At 40.9% G+C, this 12063-nt stretch overlaps 1 pseudogene; it reads right to left on the bottom strand.

Moving 5' to 3' along the window:
• Positions 1-11550: 11550 nt before the first annotated feature.
• On the bottom strand, positions 11551-11762 carry LOC101610130 (annotated as a pseudogene).
• Positions 11763-12063: the final 301 nt, after the last annotated feature.

The raw sequence follows: 12063 nt of genomic DNA, 5'->3' as shown, positions 1-12063 counted from the left end.
TGTTCCGTGCCTGTGATCATTGTGCTCCGATCACAGATCACACTGAAGGCTGATTGTTCCTGACAGCTAACTGCCTTAGGAACTAAAACCCACAAGCAAATAATTTCCTAGTTATTATATCATCTGAGAATATATTAATTGATATTAATGAGGAACATCATTTGAAATTGGCCTCAACAAGTAATTTCAGACTTTTTTTCTGTAAGTACAAAAACAGGCCCAAGAACAGCATTAACTTGTTTTCAAAGGAACATTCTCCTAAACAATAGCTGTTTCTCAATGATAGTAATTTAGTCACCAAATATAAAAATGGAACTATATTTTTGTCAATTCCAGCTCCAAGTAAGAACATACTGGGAAAATACTTCTATATGTAGTCCTGGTTTGTTAAAATTAAATAGAAAATAAATATGGGATCGCTAACAACTAAAAAAAAAAGGAAGACAGCAATTCAGGAGGACATTTGACATCACCACCTGGCTTCCACATACATGCATACACATGTGGATGTGCTCCCATAATAGAAGTAAGCACATACACATGTAAGAAAAATATTAATATTTTTTACTGAAAAAAGACAATATGGCTACTGGTAAGTTGGAATTACACATGGAGCTTGCACTAAATCCAATTGGATGTCTATTGTATCAGTTATGCAGTTCAAGTTCGAGATAGCTTTTCAAAATGTGGTCTTAAGTTATTCAATGGCTATATAGGACATGGTAAGCTGATACCTTGAAATGTGAAAAAAAATGCCAATATAAGAAGCAAATGTATTATTATTTTTTTTAAAGGAGCTGCAGTATTCTTTATTTCTTTCTTTCTTTATTTATTTATTTATTTATTTGAGAGCGATAGACACAGAGAGAAAGACAGATAGCGGGAGAGAGACAGAATGGGCGGGCCAGGGCTTTCAAGCCTCTGCAAACGAACTCCAGACGCGTGCGCCCCCTTGTGCATCTGGCTAACGTGGGACCTGGGGAACCGAGCCTCGAACTGGGGTCCTTAGGCTTCACAGGCAAGCGCTTAACCACTAAGCCATCTCTCCAGCCCAAATGTATTATTTTAATATGTGGTAACTGTGATCATTGTTTAAGAATTCCCACAGTTTCTCACCAAAAGTTTGAAGACAGTCTCAAAGCTTAGTATTGGTTAGAAGACACAGTGAATAATTTTATGCTCTTTGTATTTATTTAAATTAATTCCACATTCACAAATATCTGTTGGCAATGTGAAAATAGTTATTTGCTGGCTATTAAACAATGCTGACTATCCAGACTGAGAGTGTGTTTGGAAACCTGGAGAGTTTGTAAAACTATTTCATGTGGTGTGAGCAAGCACTTCCTGTTCACAGTGGAAACTGAGGAAATAAATGCACATGGATTTAGCATTCATTTTCAGCTGCGTGTATCTCTGTAAAATCCATACATGTGGCTTAACAATAAAACTCTGGTATGTGTTTTCAAATGATCTTTACTAAGGATGCCAAGATAACATGATGGAGAAAGGATAGTCTCTTCAATAAAGAAATATGTTGGAAAAACTTGAAAAAATACACACACACACACACACACACACACACACACACACGTGAAAGAATGAAGGTATGGCCCTTATTTTATACCACAGACATGATGATTAACTCATGGTAGAGTCTAAACTCAAGCATAAGAATTGAAACTATAAAAGCCATAGAAGAAAAAATAGGGAAACAAACTTTATTGTCTTAGATTTGGCAATGATTTCTTGTCTGTGAAACCAACAGCAAAGGCAGCAAGAGCAAACATAGACAGATGAGATCACATCAAGCTAACAGCTCCTGTGCATGAGAGGAAACAGCCCACAGAGTAAAAGTCAACCTATGGGATGTGAGAAAAAATTCAATCTGCAAGATGAGGTTAATATCTAAAGTTCATACAGAACTCCTACAACTGAACTTGAATCCACATTTTAAAACATTTTTAAAAGATATTTTTATTTATTTATTTGAGAGAAAGAGCAACAGAGACAGAGAGAATGGGCATTCCAGAGCTTCCAGCCACTGCAAACAAACTCCACCTGCATGTGCCATCTTGTGCATCTGGCTTACGTGGGTCCTGGGGAATTGAACCTTGGTCCTTTGGCTTTGCAGGCAAGCACCTTAACTGCTAAGCCATCCCTCCAGCCCTTGGATCCACATTTCATGAAAGAAAAAAAAAATTACAAAGTGCCAGGAAGAATATGGCAAAACACTCAATATCACTAAGGGAGTGAAAATCCAAACCATGCTAAGAGATCACCTCGTACCTGTCAGGATGGCTGCCTCTGAGAAACAGAAAGGAACAAGAGTTGATGGTGATGTTGGTGTGAAACTGGAGCTGGTATGTATTGCTGGTAGGAATGTGAAGTCATACAACTGTTGTATGGCAAACTTACTCCATATTGAAAGGTAAAAATAACTAGTTCCAGCTTTATCAAAGGCAGATGGTTCAACTCACAGGTGACGGTGTGCTGAGGGTCATCAGACCTCTACCTGAAATTCAGGCGCCCCCTGTGTCGGTTGTATATAATAATGCACAAGGTCTCCTGACCTGAGGGCAGAAGAGAGAGTCTACAAAGGGGAAAAGATCTAGGAAAAGTGAGCTTCAATGAGCTCCACTGAGATGTTGTCTCTGGAGTATCCATGCTCAGTAAGTCAGCCCTCACCCTGAGGCTGAAGGAGGAGCTTCCATAGGGATAATCCTGGTACAGTGAACCCTATGACAGGCTGCTCTGTGGTCTCACACTCCTGGACAAGGACAAGGAGCTTCTAGAAGCATCCACAGGGAAGTTCATTCAGAGCGGAATGAGGCTTCTCCCCGCTGTCACTGCTCTGGGGTCCAGATGCTCTGGAAGTAAGCCCTCATCCTGAGGCTGTGGGAGGAGCATTCAAGGAGTAATTTTGACACAGGCCTCTCCATCAAAGTGGCTGCTTTGGGGGCCCCACGTTCCCATAAGTAACCTCTTTTTATGTTCTGTAAGTGACCCCCCCCCCACACACAATAAACTCACTGGTTCACTGAACTAGTATTGGTGTAATTGTACCTGGCGCCTGAACTTGGGGCATGGCTGAACCAAAGATGAGTTTGGGAAGAACAACGGCATGGTCCTGCTGTGGTCAGCAAGGTATGCGGCTGAGGCTGGGGAGGGAATGTCCATGCAAGAAGTGCCAATGTGCTTACCTTCCCCCCTTGGTGGGTGCTGGTGTATTTTCTTGTGGTGGTGGCAGTAACCTTCCTCTTGTAAGACAGGTAACAAAGGCTGAGCCATCAGGAGGAAGAATGTCTGGGGGAGGAATTCCAGGATGGCCTTCTTCCTCTATGTGGTATGGAGTTGCATGCATGTTCCATGAATGGGGTCCACCGTGGGATGCCATGAAAAAAAAAAAAAGAACAAAAACAGAAGGATTAGAGAATGTGTTGAAGTCTCTGAGTGTGCCATCACATGAGAGATGAGAGTGTGGGCAAGCGGCTGCAGGGTAGCCTGGCCCTAGTCGTGGGTAACAAGGCATACAGCTGAAGCAGAGACAACAGCACAGAGAGAACACGTTGCGCTAAAAAAGGAGTTCCAAAGAGAAAAGGGCAGGCTGTGAGCATCCTTTACGTTCGCCTCAGGTTCAACAGGTAAATTGTATAAAAGAGAAGATGAGGTAAGAGGTTCTGGCTCATTGGCCCTCAGGGCTGGCAGGCCGAAAGGGAAACAAAGCACAAGTTGGATCGATGTTGTGGAGCCCTTTGTGGAACCCATGGGAGGAGTCCAATGAGGCTGGAGAGAATAATGTCAACACGCCCCTCAACTCCCCCCTTTACTCCAGAGAAAGAGAAGGTCCATGATTCAGCATGTAAATCGTGTCCATAAACCGATAGAGCACTTTATAGATGAGAGAAAGGCAAAGCAGACACAGAGGTTTATCTGGGTCACTTGGAAGCAAATGTAGCAAGATTTGCATTGAGCTGGAGTTGCTAAGGCTAAAATTCACAGAAAGTCAAATGTAGTGCTAAGTGAGCCTCCAGAAGGCTTTAAGGCCGGAAGAACAATTCTCAGGCAGGCTGAATGATAGGGCGCTTCAGGAGACAGAAACTAAGCTTGATGCAGGGGTGGGCCTTTCTCTAAGGCAGGGAGATATGCATGGAGTGAGAAATTGCTCACCTCACCAGTGGCCATTACAGCAGCCCGGTGTAGGCTGAGGGAGAGACAATAGACAAATTGCTGCCTCAGTGCTGCCCCCTGGAGTCGGGGGTGGGAAGACTAAGCCCAGAGGGCTGGCACCCTGGCAGGCTGGAGAGAAGCCTTAATCCGCTTTGGCCCTGGACTGGACAAAACGGCTTGAATGCGCCCCTTTGAGCCGTTCGGGGGTAGGGAGATGCAAAGCAGCCCCATAGGAAAACTCTAGGGTGAGAAAGCAGGAGAACTCACAGAAAATGTCCGTTATGCATCTCCCCAGGGGAAAAGTTTACCCCCCCAACAACAGCTTTTATGAAAAATGGTATGGCTAATGCTCAAGTATATTAGAATTATCATATGGTCTATCAATCTCACTTTTGGGGATGTCTCTAAAAAATTAAAAACAGATTTCAAAGAGGTATTTTTATATTCATTATCATGTTCATTGTAGTGGTTTTGGAGGCAATCTCTGACAGCTGAGGGAATGACGAAAGTGTGGGATACACATGTAATGGAATATCATTTGGCCTTACAAAGAGGTCCTGTGACATGCTGCACCATAGATAAGTTTAGAGAACATTTAACATTGAGGAAAATAAGGTAGTTATAAAAGATAAATGCTACACAGTTTCATGAAAAAAGCAGACAGACTTAAAAAGACAGAGTGGAATGGTAGTCTCCAGGGCCAGAAGAGGCAAGAGGTGCAGAGTTACTGTTTTAATTAAACTAAATTCAGTTTTGCAAGAGGAGGCTGCTATAAAGATCAGTGCACAACAGCATAAATATGCACATATTGACAGCACAGGTAAAATAACTCAGCAGATTGCATGGAAAAAATTAAATTTATTTGTGTGTGTGTGTGTGTGTGTGTGTGTGTGTGTGTGTACTCATGTCGTCGTACTCCTGTGGAGGTCAGAGAACAACTTTGAGGTGTCTGTACTCCGCCTTCTTTGAGACGGGGTTTCTTGCCACTATTGCAAATAAACTTCCAGGCTGCAGACAAACATCAGACCAGCTCAGGGATCTCAGGCCCTTGGTGCTGACTCCCATCGTTTTGGAGGTGTTGGGATCACAGATGTATGTGCCACTTTGCCTACAGCTTTTCATGAGTTGGGGTGGAGGGAGAGGGAGAGAGAGAGAGAGAGAGAGAGAGAGAGAGAGAGAGAGAGAGAGAGAGAGAAAATGAGCGTGCCAGGGATTTTCAGTGGCTAACCACCTCCTGACGTGTGCACCTCCTTGTGTGCATGTACGACATTGCATGCTTGCATCACTTGGCACCTGGCAACTAGGTGGGACCTGGAGATTCCAACAAACACGTTCTTAGGCTCTGCAGACAAGTGCCTTAACCACTAGGCCATCTCTCCAGGCCCCCTTTCAAATTATCATTTAATTTTGAGAGAAAGACAGACAGAGAGAGAGAGAGAGAGAGAGAGAAAGAGAGAGAGAGAGGGAGAGAGAGGGCCAGTGAACTTTTTATAATTGCCACCCTATGTCTCCTTAAAGTGCTAAAAAAGTACACAGTGACCTCAATTATGTTAAATGTACATCAGGAGACACAATGCTCATTACCAATGAATGAAAATTTACTGATGGAAATGTGTGCAGTTAGCTTTATTTGTAACAACATATTTTATTGCTAAGACATACACAAACATTTGTCAGTATTGATCTGGGTGAAAGTTGCTAGTTAATATCCACCTTGAAAAGTAGGCGTTATGTCCTTAAGTTTCTTCTCCCTCAGCAGATATTTTTAGAGATAAATGGAACCAATGATCACCTAATATTGTCTTATACATACATCACATGTACAAGAACCTAATTCATGCTAAATGTGTAGTTGACATTTGTAGAACTTTAAAGCAAAATATATGTTTGCACACAAATGTAACAGCAAGTGATTCTATACATTACATATCATTAATGTTGTATAGAATACACAGATGTATTTTGATATTTAACCCATTTTTATTTCTTTAAGACACACGTGCGCGCACACACACACACACACACACACACACACACACACACACTTTAACTTTGCTGGTCACCTGAAGTAACATCAATAATCACATGTCTTGCACTTGCTGGTTCTATAAGCAACATGACTTGGTTGCCTCAGTTATTTTAGTTTCTTTTTTGACTCTAGCAAGTAAAAATTGACAATTTTAAACTGGAAAAATATCATTTGGTTCTGTCTGGAAACACTTAATTGGTTTAACAGAGAGGATCCTGAGCAGTTTGGAAACTCTGTAAAAGCTTTTATGGCTCTATACCAAGATTTCATAATATTTTCAACAGGAACTTCACTGAAAGGAATTGACCACTGGTTCAATAAAATTCAATTATCAGATACTCATTATTTTGGAGCCTATTTTTTCTTTCTTCTCCTGTGATTATGTGAGTAATTACAGCTGCAGATTCACTTGTTTTGCACAAAGAGGGTCACATGAGTTGGTATCCTAGAGTTTTCTTAATCATTTATCCCTGCTGGTTTTACTGATTTGTTGATGGGTTTTGTTGCATTTATACTTCAATAAGTAACTTTCAAGCCATTGATCCATTTTATTCTGAATTTTAAATATATGGAATAATAACGACAAACAAAAATGTATTAATGCTCAAGCAATATATTAACTGAGATGACTTATTGCTGGAATGTTAAAGTACATTAACTATTTCAGTTGTCGCTGCTCACAGGAACCCTTCAGTCATGTGGTGATGATAAAATACATAATCAAATTTATAGCATTTCTTAATTTTTACACATCAAGTCTCTTTTGTGTGTGTGTGGGGAAGTGCATTTGTATGTAGAATGCATGTGTGATATGCATGTATGTATGGGCACATACATGCTATGGTCTGCATGTGGAAATCAGAGGACAACCACAGGATGTTAATTGTTGCCTCCCCCCTTGTTTGAGACAAGATCTCTTGTTTTTCACTGCTGTGGGTAACCAGTGAATGCCAGAGGAGCTGGTCTGTGAACTTCCACACTCTCCTCCTTATTCCTCTCATTACCATCGACATGTTGGAATTACAGACAGGTGTGCTACTTATGTTGCTCTTTACGTGGATTCAGTGGAGCTGAACCTTGGTCACCAGGCTTGTATAGCAAGTGTTTTTAACCACTGGACTAGTTCCCCAGACAAAATCTCTCTTTTTTGAAAGGGTTTCCTTTCAGCACTATATTTACTCTTTCTCAACCCTCAAGCTTTACCTTTTACTTCTACCTTAACTCTCATCTATACCTGTACGCTGGTTTCTCTCTTTATATACTTTATTTCTTCACAAATGACACTCTGAAGTAAATATTCTATCATATATCTGTTATCTATCACACCTATCTATCACTTATAAATTGCCTATCATTTGCTCAAATATCTATTTACTTGTTATTTTATTTTAGATGATTGGCCTCATTGGAATTTATCACTACAGGTGGGCATTCGCATGCTCCAAGACATTGGCAAAGGAGGGGAACAAAACAATTCAAGGAGTGGAAGAGTTGTTGGTGGATGCAAACTGTTCTGTGGAGATTGCTAAGCATCAGAAAATAAGGTATGAAGACTTTCTCAAAGGGGAAAAATGTGAGCTATGAAGAGAATCTATTTTGGGGGCTCAAATTTTCACTCTGTGTCAAGAATCCATTCATTTATTTAACTTCTTTGAACTGTGCTCTCTTTGAATGTGGTAGATATATACCACAACTTCATTAAGTGGATGTGAGAATTTTGTAAAACAATGTCCCGGGATAATACCTGCCATACACTTGTCTGATCATAAAAAAAGAGCATCCTAACTTTTCAAACAAGAATGAAGGAATAATTATCTAAAAGTGTTTGGGGATAGTTGGGAGTATGACAGTTTTTGAAATACATGAAGAAGAGAAACAACCTTTATTTCAGGAGAAAGAGAAGACCATGAGGATATGGTGCAGATAATGTGCAATGAAGATATAAGCTTGAAGGAAAGCATAGTTGAGTTCCATTGAACTCGTAAGAACAGTTTTTAAAGAGAGACAAATGGAAGGAGGATGATGAAGTAAAGGAAGGAAGTGTATCTGGATAAAGGGGGCTCAGACTTGGCTCACATTGAATTACAGAATGTAGAAAGCTGCACTTAGAAAAGACAGCAAGAATATGGGCAGTGCCACTCTTGCTGTTTCCACCCTGGTGATGTGAGAAGATGTGATGCTCAGCTGTCTTCTCTGTTGTGATTTTTCCACCTCAATGAAAATCTCCCTTAACACTGTGAGCAAAAAATAAAATATGTCCTTCCATAAGATGCCCCTGGCTTGATGTTTTCATCCCACCAATAAGAAGGTAGATGCTACAGAAAATTGGTACTGAGAAATAGGGCTAGTGCGGTGATAAGCCTGATCACGTGATGCTTATTATGTTTTGTCTTAGAAATTGTTTGTGGGACAAATATGGAATTATTTGAAGCATTGGGATATAAAAGATTTATAAAGCTATAAACAGAGATGAACGGGCCATTTTGGTGAGTGAAAGACTGAGATGCGGAGAGGACTGTGATTTATGGAGGGTTGGCTTATTAGATTTCATCAGGGAAGAAAAGGACTTTCTTCATAACTGAGCTGGAGGCAGTTAGTGAGATAGTCTGACACAGACACTGGCTACATCTTACCTGTGTCCCAACGATTCAAGCATGGTTGAATTTAGAAATAATGGACTGTATGTCTGGCAGAGGAAAATACAGAGCAGAAAGGTATGAAAGCTAATGTCTGGCATAAAAGGAAGTATGGACTATTTTTTGGTCACTTCAGCTGCAATTATTTAGATAATCACTACCACTGAGAATGGGACAGCTGCACTGGCTTGGTACAATAGGAGAGATGCTCTGAGGGTGATACTCAACCCACCGAAGGCCAAGCTAGGAGGGTTGCTGAAAGGCGGGACTGAAGGGAGAATTCTGAAGGAGTTTCCTACTCCTCAAAGTTGAGCTTTATCCTCCCCCGCCATAGATTAGCAAATTTGGCACTTTAGCCCACCTGGTGTTGGTTTTGGAAGCATTATGATGCAGGGAATAGAGGGTCATAAAGTGCACATGGTTCTGGAGATGGCCAATAAGTAGGTGTGAAGTCCCTTCATGGAGACTAGGAGGGGCCATGGCACAGAATTGTGAAAATGAACTGTCACTTGCAGTGAAGATGCCAGATTTCGGAGAAGCTGGGATTATGGGATAACTGCCAAGAAATCAAGCAGTGCATCTGAAGGGGCAGAGTCACTCAAGTCTTTTTGGAAGCCAGAGGATTTTATTAAAATTCCCAGGTACCACACATGGAGCTTCAGGATTCAATGCTGGCTCCACTGCTTTTTGATCTTCCGTTGGTCTAATCTTTCCATGACATGACCACCATTCTTCCTATTTGGAATGGGAATATTACTCTGTATCATTAAGTCTTGTAAGGTCTCTTAGTAAAGACACTGTTTTGAGTCATGTATGAGACTGAGCTTTTGAACTCTTGAACTTTTTTTAAAATTTTTATTTATTTATTTGAGAGTGACAGACACAGAGAGAAAGACAGATAGAGGGAAAGAGAGAGAATGGGCACGCCAGGGCTTCCAGCCTCTGCAAATGAACTCCAGATGTGTGCACCCCCTTGTGCATCTGGCTAACATGGGACCTGGAGAACTGAGCCTCGAACCGGGGTCCTTCGGCTTCACAGGCAAGCGCTTAACCGCTAAGCCATCTCTCCAGCCCGAAATCTTAAACTTTTGAAAGTTGGACTGAATGCATGAGATGGCCATAAGTTTATGGAGACCAAGGGCAGAATGTGGTGTTTGGCTGTATAATGTCCTCCATAGTCTCATGTGTTTGTAATTAAGCCTCATTCTTAATTCTCATCTGGTAGATCATTGGGAGGTAGAGACTTGCTGGAGAAGTATGCGGCTGGGGAGAGCTTTGGGATTTGTTTGTACAGATCTACCATGTGTTGATAGCCAGGACAGTCTTGCTGCTTCCTCCCTGTGACAAAATGTGATGCCCAGCTGTCTGCTCTGGCTATGATTACCCCACCTCGATGAAATTTACCCTGGACCCTAAAAGCTTAAATAATCCCTTTTTTTCCATCAGCTGCTTCTGGTTGGGTGTTTTGTACAGCAATGAGGAAGTAACTACTGCATACACCAAAATTTACATTTGATACAGCTTACGTGGGGAAATGGTATAAGTTAGAAGTATTTACCAAGTGACCTGTAAAAGCATATGGCACAAAGAATCCTTAAGGTCATTAGATTTTGTTAATAAGTCTAAAAATAAGTTCTTTTATAATTTTGTAATAAAAATAGCTTTTCTCAACAAACTTATGAGGGTTTTCAGTGTTTCCTTTTGATTATTGTTTTCATTATTCAACACCAAGCACTATTAAAACTAATCTAACAGAGACAGATTTGAAATCTGGAGTTATTTTTTTCATGATGAATCTCCTTCAGGTCCATACACTGACAGTGGCATAGTTTGTAAATGTACATGCCATTTATATACTTACAGAATATGAAACATATTGAATAAAAATTTATTTGCTATGCTTGACCTTTGCTAAATTTTAATAAAGGCTTTTTTTTTTTTTTTTTTTGATTTTTCGAAGTAGGGTCTCACTCTAGCTCAGACTGACCTGGAATTCACTATGGAGTCTCAGGGTGGCCTCGAACTCATGGCAATCCTTGTACCTCTGCCTCCTGAGTGCTGGAATTAAAGACGTGCAGCACCACGCCTGGCTAATAAAGGCATTTTTTTTTAACAAAAAAGAAAATAGGTACACCAAGATGTTAGAATTTAGGGGAACAGAGTCAGTATGAGGTTTAAAGCCAGGCGTGTGTGAGTGAGTTAGAGTTACACTCGAATGATTCAATTTTGGATGTCAGTTCCTGTCTTCTACTGGCACTCAAGTGCCAGGCCTGGTAAGAGATTAGAAGCATCTTCGTTTAGGCTTCTAAAGGTCTCCTAGGGAGAGTGAGTCTGGCTAGTGAATGTTTTAGACTTCAGTTATCCAATGAAGATAGAGCAGGACTCTGGTACAAAGTCAGTACCATGGAGATGTGGAAAAGTCATGATTGAGAGAGAACTGTAATTAAATTCCAGCTTTTTCAGAGAAGTAACTTTGAAAATACAAATGAGACTTCCATGGGGTATCCTTTCTCATTTGTGAAATTGGGATGATAATAATGTCTTTCCTAGGAATTTGTGAAAGTTGGCTGTCATACTGCTGGTTAAAAAAAAAAAGTTTTCATGTTTTTTTCATTTTTATTAGGTATTATATAACATCCTGCATGCTACATAATATACTGAACAGCCTTTAAGCAGGAGTAGATGACCACTGTATTCATCAATCAGGAAAATACTTCCTTAATCAATGTTATCCAAGCCCTTGGACACATAGTAATGATTGACTCCAGAGATATTCCTGTCTTGTTCCATTAGCTCCCACTGATATCTAATACGGACATCCTTTTTTTCTTGCCTCCATTGGAGAATTTATGGATGTAAGCAGTGGCCACTCTGGGAATTAACAAGCACACAGCCATGATGCTGAGTCCTGGGAGAATCTGGAACCACATCTCTGCACAGTTAAAAACATCAAAACCCTACCCTCAAGCAACTCAAAGTGACCAGGCTTCTGCTCCCTTCCCCTGATTTTCATTTTTTGTTTCTTTGCAAGCTGTCTCTAAAAATTTTGAAAAACAAGGGCTGGAGAAATGGCTTAGTAGTTAAGGTGTTTGCCTGAAAAGCCAAAGTATCATGGTTCAATTTCCCAGGACCCATGTAAGCCAGATGCGCAAGGTGGCACATGCATCTGGAGTTTGTTTGCAGTGGTTGGAGGCCCTGGCACACCCATTTCCTCCCTCCCTCTCTCCCTGT

Source organism: Jaculus jaculus, chromosome 7 (genome assembly GCF_020740685.1).
Source record: "Jaculus jaculus isolate mJacJac1 chromosome 7, mJacJac1.mat.Y.cur, whole genome shotgun sequence".
NCBI lineage: Eukaryota > Metazoa > Chordata > Mammalia > Rodentia > Dipodidae > Jaculus > Jaculus jaculus.
This window is presented reverse-complemented; position numbering and strand designations above follow the sequence as displayed.